Source organism: Pleurodeles waltl, chromosome 8, assembly GCF_031143425.1.
Source record: "Pleurodeles waltl isolate 20211129_DDA chromosome 8, aPleWal1.hap1.20221129, whole genome shotgun sequence".
In the NCBI taxonomy this organism is placed as follows: Eukaryota; Metazoa; Chordata; class Amphibia; order Caudata; family Salamandridae; genus Pleurodeles; species Pleurodeles waltl.
In genome coordinates, this window is record NC_090447.1 from 186,802,569 (window position 1) to 186,817,737 (window position 15,169).

General features: G+C 40.1%; 1 protein-coding gene across 1 annotated transcript in view; it reads left to right on the top strand.

Moving 5' to 3' along the window:
• SCAF4 (SR-related CTD associated factor 4) overlaps nt 1–15,169 on the top strand; it is an 860,634-nt gene that overhangs the window by 12,828 nt on the left and 832,637 nt on the right. The gene's annotated exons all lie outside the window — the stretch shown is intronic.

A 15,169-nucleotide genomic window follows, 5' to 3' on the forward strand; every position in this document is an offset into this window, starting at 1 on the left:
TTAAAAATGGCAGCTGTTTTGCAGTGGTGATGTAATATTTCAGGAACCATGAGACCTGTATACTTTATTTTGGTGTTAAGTATTTTTATAGAGACAGAAAATAACTCCTCAAGGCAACCCTTCTGCCATTTTCCAAAATGGCTATAATAGAGAAAGAAGAGAAGCATATAGAAACAAATAATGGGTCTTAATCCTGTTATTTATACACCAAATAATGTTTATTATCTGAATATGAAAAAAATGTTTCACTCCTATTTTAGACAAATTTTGATAGTTCATCTGTTTGTTTTCTCAATTGATCGTGGTACATTTGCAGAATGTTTTACGTTTGAGTAGAGCACCCCACCAGTATCTTCCCAACCAAATTCACATAGATCTTTCTCCACATATGCATGATCCAAAACATTTATATATCTTCTGATCAAGTGGAACACTCTTTTAATGTGCCCATGCACAGAATATGGCATCAGTGGAATGTCACTATGTCTTTGAAGTCACATTTTTATTTTTCTGTCTCAGTGAATCCTTTTAGAAACTCAACAGGTTTAGTAGTTAAAGCTCCAAGCTTTGTTCCAATCTTTCTGATAGTCATCACCCATAAAAATATATGCCTTGACAAGAACACTGGGTATCTCTGGGTCAAGTTTCTTGTACAGATTAAAGCAGGATTACATGTCTTTTCTTGCCTGCTCCATAACGTATTCCTAACCCTAGTAATCCTTGATTTATAAACATTGCAACAGATCTAAGTAGCACAATACTGACATCTGTGTCATTTGACAGTACAGTGTCTGATTGGAACCAGTTTGAACAGCCCACTCAACATGTGGCACAACACGAAGGTCAGCTTTCTCCAATTTGCTGTTAAGTTCTTGAACAATATGGGCTTTGCCTATGAATATATCTCCGTTGGCACCAACCCGTCATTGACAATCATTCCACTTTCAATAATTGGAAATTCAGCGTTAACTGAAGCATTTGCAATGTTTTGGCAAGTTTATCTCTCCAGGTTTATCTTCTTCGATGTTTGTTTGATTACCAGAATTTAGCAAGTTGTACAGGCATAGGTGTTGAATTTTTAATGCAGGGAAGGTCAATTGTTCCACTTGTAGACACTTGTCTGATTCTCTCACATTCTTTGACAGATAGTTCAAAATAACAGTCAAAGACAATGTGGAGTTCTTGCTAGGTGCACACTGACTTTGATATCTGTAGAACAGTCTGGACGACCTCTCTGAAGTTTTGCATTGATGAAATCTTGGCAATTTGCAATTGTGATATATAGTCCATAGCGACAGCATTTTTTTTTTTTTTTCTTTTTTTTTTTTAAAGCTCTCGTGCAAGTTTGTGCTTCACTGGTTTGGTTGCAGCATCTCCATCAAATAATGCATTTGTTGGAATGTCATCATGTGACAAAATGTCCTTGATAAATTCACCCCTTCCTTTTGCTACTTTTTTTTTTTTTTTTTTACCTGTTTTGTAGTGGCTGGTTAGACGAAACTCTTACTTTGGCAATTTTAAAGCCTGGAAGTTTAGCTTCAGTGATTACATGAAACAGCTTTTTCTCTTGCAATACAAATCTCTCCTGCTTCAGTTCTGCGTATAGTTTTGTTCCTGTTTAAGGACATCTAGTAGACATGTCTTTATATTGTTATCCAAATGTTGTTTGGTCATGAAGTTGTGTAGTCTCATAGGCTCAGTCATGTCAAAGGGGTTTCCTTGCGGTTACATGAAATGAAGAAGGCTGTCAACATGTTTTATTGAAAAGTTTCCTCTCTCATTTCTCACAAGTTTGCGGTGAAGAACAGTTTCACGTTGGTCCATTAATTTTGAATTTGTTGTCCCTCTGAAAACAATGCAAATAGCAAGGACTTCATGGTAAACTAGCTGCCATTGAGCAACATATTCACTTTTACGTTTCTGACCAATAATTCCCTTGGAGATTTTCTGTGATCTCTGTATTGTCTGTTCTGGTTTTAAATCTGGAGCCACAGCATTGAACATTCCCTTTCTGTCTTTCACCACAAAATGTCTTTGTGTGAATTTTCTCTAGAGGTATGGTGTTTTCACCTCTAGCTTCTTCACTCTATCCGAATACCAAGACCCATATCACAGGTAGTTTATGCAGTCAAATTTGCGAAACACAATAATCATTGACTCCACAGTCTTCACATGTATCGCCCAGTCACCTTCAAGATACATAGGTGCCACATTTTTCACTAGAGCTATCATGTGTGAAAACATTTCCAGGGTGCTTGGAAAGTTCAGATTTTTCATCACATTCCTTGACCAACACAGCAAACTTGGTTTTCGGATTTTAAATTGAGTGTATCCAACTATACCTGGCTTTGCATTATGTCTTTTGAATCAAGTGCATCCTCTTCAACATAGAAATTAGAGGGCCTATGCTTTGATATGGAGAGCAGTCACTGGGGAATGTACATTACAAACCCAAAAAACACTGCTGCTCCTGACCGCTTTAGTTAAATATAGCAGGCCTAAAAAAAACATTAAAATGTTACTAGTCGTGCAGGTCGAGTAACTTGAGAAATCTACTCGACCTAACTGTAATGTACTTGACTTGTAAATGGGTCTCAAATTGTGTGATCCTAAGCAAATAGTTTTCAGAGTCGCCTTTTCCTTCATTCTCACATATGATTGCACCTTTTCTTTTGTTTAAGTAGACTAAAGATTGCTGCACTTATCATAAGAATCTAGCCCACATGTAAGAGCCACAAAACCCATGACTTGCTTTTAGTTTACTAACAGCATTGCCATCAGGGCAGGAGTGTTTCTCAGTTTGTTCAAACACTCACATTTAATAAATATATTACTAAACCATGATGTGGTAGCATACTGTCATTTACACACAGTAAATGTCCAAGAAATGTCCAAAAACCTTCCCACTAACATGCAGCTTTACTGATAAAAAATAGTTATTGTAATAACTATCTGTGAAAACTGGGCTTCAAAAAACATATATCCTTTGCACATCAACACGTAAAGTATTCTGATTTGTTTTTGTCCTATAAAATAATTTTTTCATCACACACAAATCCAAAAAAATATGCTTTCATAGCCACTGAAATATATTTAGAAATTTTGTACAGTTCATAGCCGTTTAAAAGTTGTGTTAGGAAAAACATGACACCTTACAGCCTTTTTGACTGAACAGAACACTTCTTCTTTGTCAACTCACCAGAAGGGGCGTGTAAGTCCTAAAAATAGCTTGGCCTCACCAAATATGACTCTCCATAGCGAGTGGTCGAATACACTTTTGAACCCTATATAGGTATGACTCTAATAGATATACATTTAAACGAGGACTGGAGTCAGACTTCAAACAAATTATTTATCAAAATTGTCACAGATTATATTATATCATTCATATTACTTCATTCACATTGATAAATAATGATAATATTACAATACATAATCCCCTAACGTTGCGTAGTTTGTGACTGGAGATATTACTGGTAAAAACCCAACCTTCTTCACTGAGATATTATTCTCGGAGATCAGAGCCATAATCCCAACCCACAGAGGAACTGACTTTTCCACATCCTACAGTCCGCACCGATTAAGCAATATGATAAATTCTGTTAAATCAGCTCTGCGGACTGCAGCATCAGGTAGAAGGCGACCCATGTTCTCAGCCACTTTGAAACTTTGTGGTACACTGGGACGTGTTGATGGCTTGTAGTGATCTTGAACATGTTGGCCAGGCAGTTGGGTTATACGTCTGCAGCTTCGTTTGTTTATGCCTACAGCTGACACAGCTCGTTTTCCAGCAGCTACATCGTTGATATAGTCTTGAAAACGCTCCATGGCAGTATCATGTGTGCTGTATGTTCAAGACAAAGAGAAGCTGTCTTCAAAATTATCAAGAGCAGCAATTGTAAATCCTTTCCTGGTGAAGTGACTTAGAAGTGGTGTGCGGTAGGACTCACAAGATTTTACAGCATGAGCTGCTAACGGGCTCCTGCTCCGTAATATGTCATTAGAACTTGTTGATAGACCAATCCTATTCATTGAAGTGATTAGTTCTCTACTTTTGCACTTGTCATAAATTGTGTGGTAGTCATCATGTCTAGCAGAGTTTTCTTTTTGCCATGATGTAATTCATAAAACATGATTTAGAAAAGACAGTACATTTGCACAGCATAAGCCTTTTGGTTCATGGGAATGTCTTCCGCTTCTTCGCCTATATCTTCAAAGCCATTGTCAGTGTTGTTGGCTTCTGTTATGAACTCAAGAACTTTAGTTTGTAACAGTTTTGCTTTGCTGATATTAAACAACGATGGAAAAAATGTTAAGACCACCTCAAGCATTCGGGTTGACTCCCATGATTTGCAGAGCTCTGGAGCATCACCAAATTTGTCATTAAGTCCAAAATCTAAATATTTCAGGAAGTTTCTTAAATGGTTCCTGTTGATCTTACAACATCCTGTGATGTTATTTTGGCAGCAAGAACTGCAGCAGTCTAATCAGCTGACAACACCATAAGTGGCTCATTCTTTTTGTTGGTGACAAACAAATTCTGCCGTTGTACATTCTCACCAGATACAGTTTCATCAATGTTGACCATTATTTCTCTGATCTCACAGAGTGTGAACCCTTATCCAGCACTCGAGTGGCTTTAAAACGTAATTAGCTTTTTCAAAGAGTGTAATCTTAACTGAAGACTGGTGTTTACGTTGCTGCTGGGAACTCCTTGCACCTTCACATTTTCGAATGCACACATGCAGTTCAGGTGGGCATACAAATCTGCTGCAAATACAATCACCTCACTGTTTAGCTCATCTACTCGACTGAAAACGTCATCTTGGAAGAAGCTAGCTACATTTATAACATGTTTGCCGTTGGAGACTCGCATACTCTATACTTTGTTCTTTCGTCAAACCCTTTAGCCCTTATTCTGGCTAACGTCAGTCCCTTTGACCCTTGTTCTGGCTAGACCACAGATAACACTTTGAAGATCTACTTATTTATGATCACCTGTTGGAGTGGATGACGGGTAGCCATTGATCTTCTAAGTGGATGGGCATTGTGTTAGGTTGTAGTCACTGTCTCAGAAGACTCTGACTCTTCTTGTGATTTGCTGCTTTCTGCTATTTGACAATTTTTTTCCAGGCTTTTTTCCACTGTATATGACTTTTTTATGTTTAGCTTTCACAAGGACAGCGCTGTGCAGGCAATTCTATTGAATATAAATGGTAACCGACCTTGCTTTTTATTGGTTCCTGTGCTTGCCACTTACTTTTCCTCTGTTTCTTTTGGCTGTAGCATACTATTTCTTGCATTTTCCAGTTCTTGTTTTTTGGTGTGTGTTTCTTATCAGTATCCTGCAGCCTAATTATTCATTCAGCTTCTCATCTGCTTTAATTGCTGGAACTACTTTCGCCGATGCATTTGAAGAATTATTTTCGTGCCAGCATACGCTACTGCATTTCTTTGTTTCTTCTACATTTTCATTAGTTTTATTTAATTATGCCTTTACTTAACGTTTCCTAGCTGCACACTAAACTTTACCTGGCGGCACGTGTACTTTAGCTGATGGCAGCCCAGTGTTGAAGCTTTGGCAGCCGGAACACCTTTCTGCTTTTGAAATACTCTTTCCAGTGGAGTTATGATACCTGTTTGGTCGTGTTCTGTGGGGGAAACTTTGAAGGTATCGATTGGTATGCTCTGCAGACTGCAGCAGCATCGGAGCCATGCTTTTCCCCCCAAACAGAATCTTACCATAAGTTCACCCAGCACTTAAGTTAAATTTGGAGCTCTGGCTTCACACTTGTTTTCCTGTAAGTCAAAAAGCCATTAAAAAATATAAGTTGTAATTACATTCCATATCCTCACCAGCCTCTGTCACTCTGTGACCCTCTATCTCTCAGGCTCTCATAAGATGTACCCCCTGTACTCAGTCATATGGCCACTTCCCCGCCAGGCCTGTGTTGGGGTGCCGCTAGGGGCAGGGTTACTCTTCACTCAGGTCAGTGCTAAAGGAAGAGGAGCACCATCAACTTTTTTTTTTTTTTGGCCAGTTTGTGCGTTATGTGAGCTCAAGATTTTCGTTTGCAAACCGACTTTGTCCTTTTGTGTCTTGAATCTAACAGGCTGTCATAACCAGTATTGTTCCCTCCCTGTTTGTCAGGTGTGTTATGTTTTGTATTTCTAATACGGGAAGGGAGGCAGAACTATATGCACCAGTATGCAAAGGAAGAACTGGAGCGTACATCCTTAACGTAAGAATATTTGGTCTCTATTCCCTTCTGCAGTTTTCTCTGAATCCATGAGGCAGGAGCTCATTACTTAGATGTTTTATGTGCAATTTTGTACATTTTTATTAGGTTTCTCTTGTAAAGAAAACAAGCATTGGCAAAGCCAATAAGTTATACATATTGTCTATGTCAAGGCGCTTTTTTTTAACTTTAAGTTATAGTGCACAGCAGCTCAATTGCTCTGCAATATGTAAAAAAACATTGAAAAGTCAATAGAATTCGAATAGGCGAAACCTATTGGCTTTGCCAATGATTCTTTGTTGGAATACTCGGATTTTGTAATTAGCAGCACTCTGTCAGGAGGTAAAGATCTTCTGCTACCACCTGCTTCACTCATGTTTCCGAATTTGAGCGAACGGAAAACCAGAAAAAAACAATATTAAAAAAATTACCAATATGATGAATAAAACACATCATTATAGAGCTGCCATTTTGGAAAATGGTGCAAGTGGTTGCTCGAGGAGTTTTCTCTCTCCATTAGACTCCTTGACCCACAAAACGTATATTTTGACACCAGAATGAAGTATTTAGGTCTGATGGTTCTTCACTGCAATACATCGGCTATTTTTAAAAATGTCCAGAAAAAATTGTCCCAGATTAGCAGTGTCTACCCAAGCTAAATTACTTCTCTAATGATTCAGAAACACAAATCAGTAATGAAAATCTCCAGACAACATTTTTCTACGGAGGTATGTCAAGGGGCCAGGACTATATTCACAATGTTGCTGTGTGTCTTGCAATTGTTTTTTTTTATAAACTCCTTTGAATACTTTTTATTCACCATTTGGTTCTTCCCATCTAAGTACTGTTACTATTGACCAGTGTGTGGTTTAAAAAAATATTTTTTTATTCTCTTATTGCTCTGCTATTGAAAAAGACTGTTAATCACTAGTTGTGTATTAAAGAAAAAAACATGGAAAAAGAGCAAGGAGAATAGGGGCCTGTCCGACCCTAAGTGTGATCTGTCTCTTTGTTTTTGGCACTGGTTGGACCACCTCTGAGACCAGGGGTCGCAGCTGCAACCCCTACATTGCATTTCCGAAGTACATCCTCCTAAAAATTTGGTAACTTTACATTTTGACCATCTAGTCCTCCTTTCAGTAGATAAGTGTATCCCTGTGGGACAAAACAGACACACATTTCCCTTTTTTGTAATTTTTTGAGCCGAAATATCAGATTACATACAGAGACCTTCTTTAAGGGAAAAGAGGTGGACCCCCGTAACATTTGTAACTTTCAATAGCAGTAGCATGAAGTAAATCTTTCCCATTAGACCTTCTCTTGCCTGTCCTGGAAGGGATTTTGGCCCATACTTCTTTATAATACCGCCTAACCTTGGTGGTGTTTAAGGGCGTTGTTTCTTCAACTTTGCCATTCCAAAATTCCAGTATATTTCTATATCAGCCATTTAGTCATATTTACAGGTGTTTTTAGATTTTTGTTCTGAAGTATGCTCCATAAATGGCTAAACTTTAACTGTTGAATTCTGATCTCATATTTTCCTCCAGAATGTGTTGGTAGAGTGGAATTTATGGTGGACTGTGTCGTGAATTATCTAGATTGTGTATCTGCAAAGCAAGCCAAAATCACCCTGCAGGTGTGAGGATCTTGTGGCGTTGTGCAGTGTTTGATTTTCTCTGAATATATCGCTTTGAACTGTAGCCAGGGCCAGTTATGCAATTTTGCGGCTGCTTTGTTTTCCACATGAATGTGTTTGCCGAAGTTGCCATTTAATGCATCATGTAATCTACAGATTTTTACACACGTTTTTAGCTAAAGTGAATCTGAAATTCCTAAAAACTGGGCAACATGTCTTGCTGCATAGAGAGAGAGACCATCTTTCTGTTGCTGATTGGGTGTCAGATTGGTACTAAGAAGTTGAAACGTTTGCCTAGATAGTGTTAGCATGTGTAAATTATAAAAGAATGATGTAATGCTATCACAAATGTGCTGCGTTATGCCATGCAGTTTGTTTTCTTGCAGCTTAATTTAGTAAACCTGTTCAGGCCTCTAAAATTCATAAAATTGTTACTAGACCTGCAGCTTGAGTAGATTGAATAACCTACTCAACCTAACTGTTATGTACGTTACCCTGTTACTTACAGGTCTCAAATTGTGTGATCCCAGGCAAAAATTGTATTTTACAGGCGCCTTTTTCTTCATTCTCACATATGAGTGCAACTTCAAATATGTGAGTTCAGCATTTCTGCTGTAAAAAAAAATTATATCCTCTTGTGTAAGGAAATGCCTCCTTGGCATGGTTACCCCCTGACTTTTTGCCTTTGTTGATGCTGTTTTGAATTGAAAGTGTGCTGAGGCCTGCTAACCAGGCCCCAGCACCAGTGTTCTTTCCCTAACCTGTACTTTTGTTTCACAGTTGGCACACCCTGGCATCCAGGTAAGACCCTTGTAACTGGTACCAAGGGCCCTGATGCTAGGGAAGGTCTCTAAGGGCTGCAGCATATCTTATGCCACCCTGGGGACCCCTCACTCAGCACAGACACACTGCTTGCCAGCTTGTGTGTGCTGGTGAGGACAAAACGAGTAAATTGACATGGCACTCCCCTCAGGGTGCCATGCCAACGTCACACTGCCTATGCAGTATACATAAGTCACCCCTCTAGCAAGCCTTACAGCCCTAAGGCAGGGTGCACTATACCATAGGTGAGGGCACCAGTGCATGAGCACTGTGCCCCTACAGTGTCTAAGCAAAACCTTAGACATTGTAAGTGCAGGGTAGCCTTAAGAGTATATGGTCTGGGAGTCTGTCAAACACGAACTCCACAGCACCATAATGGCTACACTGAAAACTGTGAAGTTTGGTATCAAACTTCTCAGCACAATAAATGCACACTGATGCCAGTGTACATTTTATTGTAAACTACATCCCAGAGGGCACCTCCCCCAGGCAGGAGCTGTAACACCTGGCGGTGAGCCTCAAAGGCTCACCCCCTTTGTTCCAGCACCACAGGGCATTCCAGCTAGTGGAGTTGCCCGCCCCCTCCGGCCACAGCCCCACTTTTGGCGGCAAGGCCGGAGGAAATAATGAGAATAACAAGGAGTCACTGGCCAGTCAGGACAGCCCCTAAGGTGTCCTGAGCTGAAGTGACTCTAACTTTTAGAAATCCTCCATCTTGCAGATGGAGGATTCCCCCAATAGGGATAGGAATGTGACCCCCTCCCCTTGGGAGGAGGCACAAAGAGGGTGTACCCACCCTCAGGGCTAGTAGCCATTGGCTACTAACCCCCCCAGACCTAAACATGCCCTTAAATGTAGTATTTAAGGGCTCCCCAGAACCTAGGAACTCAGATTCCTGCTACCTAAGAAGAGTACTGCTGAGCTGAAAAACCCTGCAGAGAAGACGGAGACACCAACTGCTTTGGCCCCAGCTCTACCGGCCTGTCCCCCCCCCTTCCCCCCCCCCCCCCCCCCCCTTTGGAAGAAAACTACTCCAGCGACGCTTTCCCCAGGACCAGCGACCTCTGAATCCTCAGAGGACTGCCCTGCTCTAAAAGGACCAAGAAACTCCAGAGAACAGCGGCCCTGTTCACCCAAGACTGCAACTTTGTTTCCAAAGGAGCAACTTAAAGAGAACAGCGTTTCCCGCCAGAAGCGTGAGACTTGCAACTCTGCACCCGGCGACCCCCGACTCGACTGGTGGAGAAACAACACTTCAGGGAGGACCCCCCGGCGACTCCGAGACTGTGAGTAACCAAAGTTGTCCCCCCTGAGCCCCCACAGCGACGCCTGCAGAGGGAATCCCGAGGCTCCCCCTGACCGCGACTGCCTGACTCTCAGATCCCGACGCCTGGAAAAGACCCTGCACCCGCAGCCCCCAGGACCTGAAGGATCGGAACTCCAGTGCAGGAGTGACCCCCAGGAGGCCCTCTCCCTTGCCCAGGTGGTGGCTACCCCGAGGAGCCCCCCCCACCCCCCCCCCTTGCCTGCCTGCATCGCTGATGAGACCCCTTGGTCTCCCATTGATTTCAACGACAAACCCGACGTGTGTTTGCACACTGCACCCGGCCGCCCCCGTGCTGCTGAGGGTGTACTTTCTGTGCTAACTTGTGTCCCCCCCGGTGCCCTACAAAAGCCCCCTGGTCTGCCCTCTGAAGATGCGGGTACTTACCTGCTGGCAGACTGGAACCGGGGCACCCCCTTCTCCATTGAAGCCTATGTGTTTTGGGCACCACTTTGAACTCTGCATCTGACCGGCCCTGAGCTGCTGGTGTGGTACCTTTGGGGTTGCTCTGAACCCCCAACGGTGGGCTACCTTGGACCCAAACTTGAACCCCGTAGGTGGTTTACTTACCTGCAAGAACTAACAATTACTTACCTCCCCTAGGAACTGTTGAAAATTGCACTGTCTAGTTTTAAAATAGCTATATGTGTTTTATTTGAAAAGTATATATGCTATTGTGATTATTCAAAGTTCCTAAAGTACTTACCTGCAATACCTTTCATGCAAAGTATTACATGTAGAATTTGAACCTGTGGTTCTTAAAATAAACTAAGAAAAGATATTTTTCTATACAAAAACCTATTGGCCTGGAATTGTCTCTGAGTGTGTGTTCCTCATTTATTGCCTGTGTGTGTACAACAAATGCTTAACACTACTCCTTTGATAAGCCTACTGCTCGACCACGCTACCACAAAATAGAGCATTAGTATTATCTCTTTTTGCCACTATCTTACCTCTAAGGGGAGCCCTTGGACTCTGTGCATGCTATTCCTTACTTTGAAATAGTGCATACAGAGCCAACTTCCTACATCTTGTTTGAGTAAATAAACTAAAAGTTTGCTCTATGTAGAATAACTCTAGCCCACATATAGGGTACAGTTGATACATGCATGACTTGCCTCTTAGTTTATTAAATAGCTTTGACAGCAGGGCAGGAGTGGTAGTGCACTGTGATTTACAGACAGTACATTTCCCAAAACCTTCCCGATAACTTGCAGCTTTACTGATAAAACTATATAGTGTATTAGTAATCTGTGAAAATTGGGTTTCAGAAAACATTTATAATTTTCACATCACCAAGTAAAGTGTTCTGACGCAAGTAGAAAAAATTGTCTTTCACAGCTGCTGAAATATATTTTGAAATGTTTGTAAAGTTGACTTAGTTATTTAAATGTTGTGCTTGGAAAAAACTGATTCCAAAAGCCTTTCGTTTCACATAGGTCAGACGGTTCACCTTACAAAATCCTCGAACTCTGATGTCACAAGGAAAATGACAAACTGACTTTTGACCTCTGTCTCACAACATAGAGCAAATGTGACAAGAATAAGATTTAAAGGCATCTTAAATGTTGATTCAGTTTCTGACTGAACAGAACACCTGTTCTTTGTCCACTCCCCAGAGTGGTGCAGTGGAATCCAAAAATAGCTCAACCTCCTAAAATAAACCTCACCATAGTGAGTGGTCGAGTAGATTTTTCGAGCCCCTGTTGTTGCATAATTTGTCTTCCCCCATTTGACCTGATTGTATTCAACTGTACATTAATGTTCTTTTTTTGAAGAGAATGGCTTTTCTCTCCGATATGCTCACACCAAAACCATGCCTTTTTCAATATTTTTCTAATGTTATTCGAGGTGTTTAGGTCCTTGCTTGTAGTGTTGGAGTTCTTAGCAATCTCTGTAAGGATCATATGGACTGAGCGTTTTGATGAATTTCTTCTAGATCATGGGTAGTCACAAACATTTTCTCAGGGGCCAAAAAGTACTGTTTGTTGTGTGACTGGAGGGCTGCATTGATGCCAGCAGAATTAGGGGTGGGCTTAAGGGAAGCAAAGCACATGCATGGTGTGCAAAGTGAGTGATGCGTTTATTTTGAGGGTTTTGTCCCATATTGCCCTTTAAATTAACCCCTAATCTCTGGAAGAATCCCCAGTCACAGTTTCCCTAACCAAATTATGTGGTCCTAGGAAATCCTTAATTTACTTTTACTAATTTTTGCTCATTATTATCCTTTATGAGAGCACCTTAAAATACATGCGTTCAGGATATGTGCTTTATTAAATCTCTTGTGTTTGATTTAATGAACTATCAACTAGCTCCATGTATACCAATAACCTAGGGTACAAAGTGGGTGCTCATGACAACTAACTTGTCTCTAGGTTAACTAATGGCTTTGTTGTCAGGACAAAGAAGGCATGAATGTTTCTAAGTTCATGTTTGAGGACTATCGCTTCTAAAAAATAAAATAAAAAAAAACATACGTTAATATAATGAAATAATCTGATGAAACACATCTGCATGTTAACGAAATAGACTTTTTTTTTTTTTTAAGTATCTTATTTTATGATTGTTGCACAATGTCTTTAAAAATGAAGGTCTTTCTCAAGATAAGTAGAATAGAACACGTTCTTTACTTTTTCTCCCACTTTTAGTTAATATATAAATGAATACTTGCCAGGAGAACAGCTTTCTGAATGTTAGTGCTAAGGCAAGTAAATGGGTAGTTTAGGACTAGAAACATCATAAAACATTTACCTGAAATGCTGGCCTAGGAAGTTGAATAATTTACTTCGAACTAACTGTGATACGCATGCCTCATAAACTGGTCTCAGTTTGTGCCTTCCTAGGCAAATGTTATTTCACTGGAACCTTTTTCTTCAGGTATGAAAGCATCTTCAAATATGAGTTCAACATGTCCGCTGATCAAAAAAAATATTTTCTTTGATTTAATTGACTCAACTTTTGGTCCATTTATAATCACAGACACACAGTTTTCCTGATAAAACTATATAGCTTTTAAATGATATGTGGAAATTGTTTTGGCAAATATTTACCTGCACATCACCAAGTAAAGTGTTCTGATTTTTTTTAATTTTTTTTATCTTATTAAAATCTTTGTTTCCATCAGACTTTATACATATCAAACAGTGTCTTTTTCTACCAGTTTTTTTTTTAAATACATAGTTGTATAGTTTATTCTTAAGCTGTTTCAATGTGTGAGAAAAAAGCATCCTTTAGCTTTTTATTTCATACTCTCTTGTCAGACAGTTCACTACAAAATCTTCTGACTTTGCATTCGGAGACAGAACAGCAAATGCTCATTTCCAGAATAAAATATGCAGCATTTTTTTAAGAAGACATAAACTGACATTTTACCTATTTCTTGGAATGCATAGAAAATGTGACGAGATAAAAAAAAAAGGAATCTTTATTGCTCATTCACTTTCTGAATGAGCAGATCACGTGTTCTATGATCTTTACCAGCTCTAGCTCTCTCTCCAGAAAGGACCGATAGGTCCTAAATTGATAGATTTCGTGTATGGAAGGAATTGAGGTATCTAGTGTTTTCTGTCCTGCTGGGGATTAGGATTGCTGAGGATTGGGCTGTATAGGTGGCAGATAGGGAAAAATATCCTGGGGAAGACTGAGACTAAGATCAAGTTTGCATGATTTAGGATATTTTTTTATAATGTTGTGGAATAACAGTTTACTAGTGGTCAGGTGCAGTAGTGGTGTTCAGTTGGTCTCCAAGGGGCTAGTAAACCTATTAGTAACAGTAAAATCAATACATGAAAAGTCCTCTAGGATAGATTGCCAACTGTGTTATTTGACAGGGTCTGAGTTTACCACTGGTTGTATGTGAAACAGGTATTTACAGTGTGAGGGTGGCTTGTAAAGCCAGTCTAAAGTGTGGCTAGACCTGCTATGTCAATTAATATCAGTATTGTTGGTCAAGGACATTTATTTACAGAGGACGAAGTGTAATGGCAGTCATCAAAGACTCCAGGGGTCTAAAAATGTTGGGGGAGGAGAAAATGAAGCTGGAGGGTAAAATTACCTTACAGTTGGTGCCCTGTGTTGTCACAACACTTGGCATCTTATACTAGAATAAAAATAAATGGCAAAACCCAACCGCACCATTAGTCAGATTCCGCTTGATGTCAGGTTCTTTATCAGCCATACAGTAATTTGATTGACACAGCGCGGCAGGTAATATATTGTCCATACAGCTTTCATGTATAGTTGCATGGAATTATCTTTTTCAACTATGTTCTAGTATAGGTTGGGCTTTTGTAGCGAAAAGGTTGTGACTCGTGTTGAGATCTGCTCAAATTCTACATAAAGAAGGTGTACAAGCAAAGGCTGTCACACTGCCAAGAGCAGAAGTTCAGCGATATAAAGAAATTTACTGAATTGCAGACATCAGTACATCTTTTTTAGAGTGTCTTGATAATGTGGTTGTTTATCCATTTTTGAAGGTCTGTGCTTAATCTCTGGTGTTGTGACAGATCTGTATCCGTAAGGTTGATTAAAACAGGTGTGAGTCTTCATTTCTCCATGTAGGAGGGTCTTGGTTGGGGATACCAGTGGTCATTGCTGTGGTATGCAGCTCAACCAGGAAGGCTTCAAGATCTTTGGGCTCTGAATATTCAGTGGTCTTGCCATCTGCTATCTCTTCCACGATTGCTAGATCTAGCAGACCATATTATTTGATTCTGTGGCTGATTCTCAGTTTGAACCATAGGGCTAGGAACCATTTACTTTTTTTGTTAGTTTTGTGAAGCAAGTCTTTACCTGTATGTACTGGATGATCTTTCAGCATGATCTGGTTGTTTTTTTGTTTTTCCTTCTCCGTGTGTAGTATGTGTTTTGTATGTTGATGGTGACAGACTGTTGGTGAGCATGTTTTATTTTTGTTAGCTCCCTGAAATTTGAATGGTGCCTGAAAGGGAATCTCTAATATACTTAGGGGAGTTTTGTCTAGTCAGCAATCTTGTTTCCCACCCCTGCAGTTCCTACTAGGCACTTCAGAAAATAGAAGCTGAGGGGCCCAACACCCTGAAGACATGGAGTGGTGCCACCATTCCTAACATTAAGGCCGATGTGTGTATATATGTTTTTTTTTTTATACAATTCACCCCTTTCTTGGTC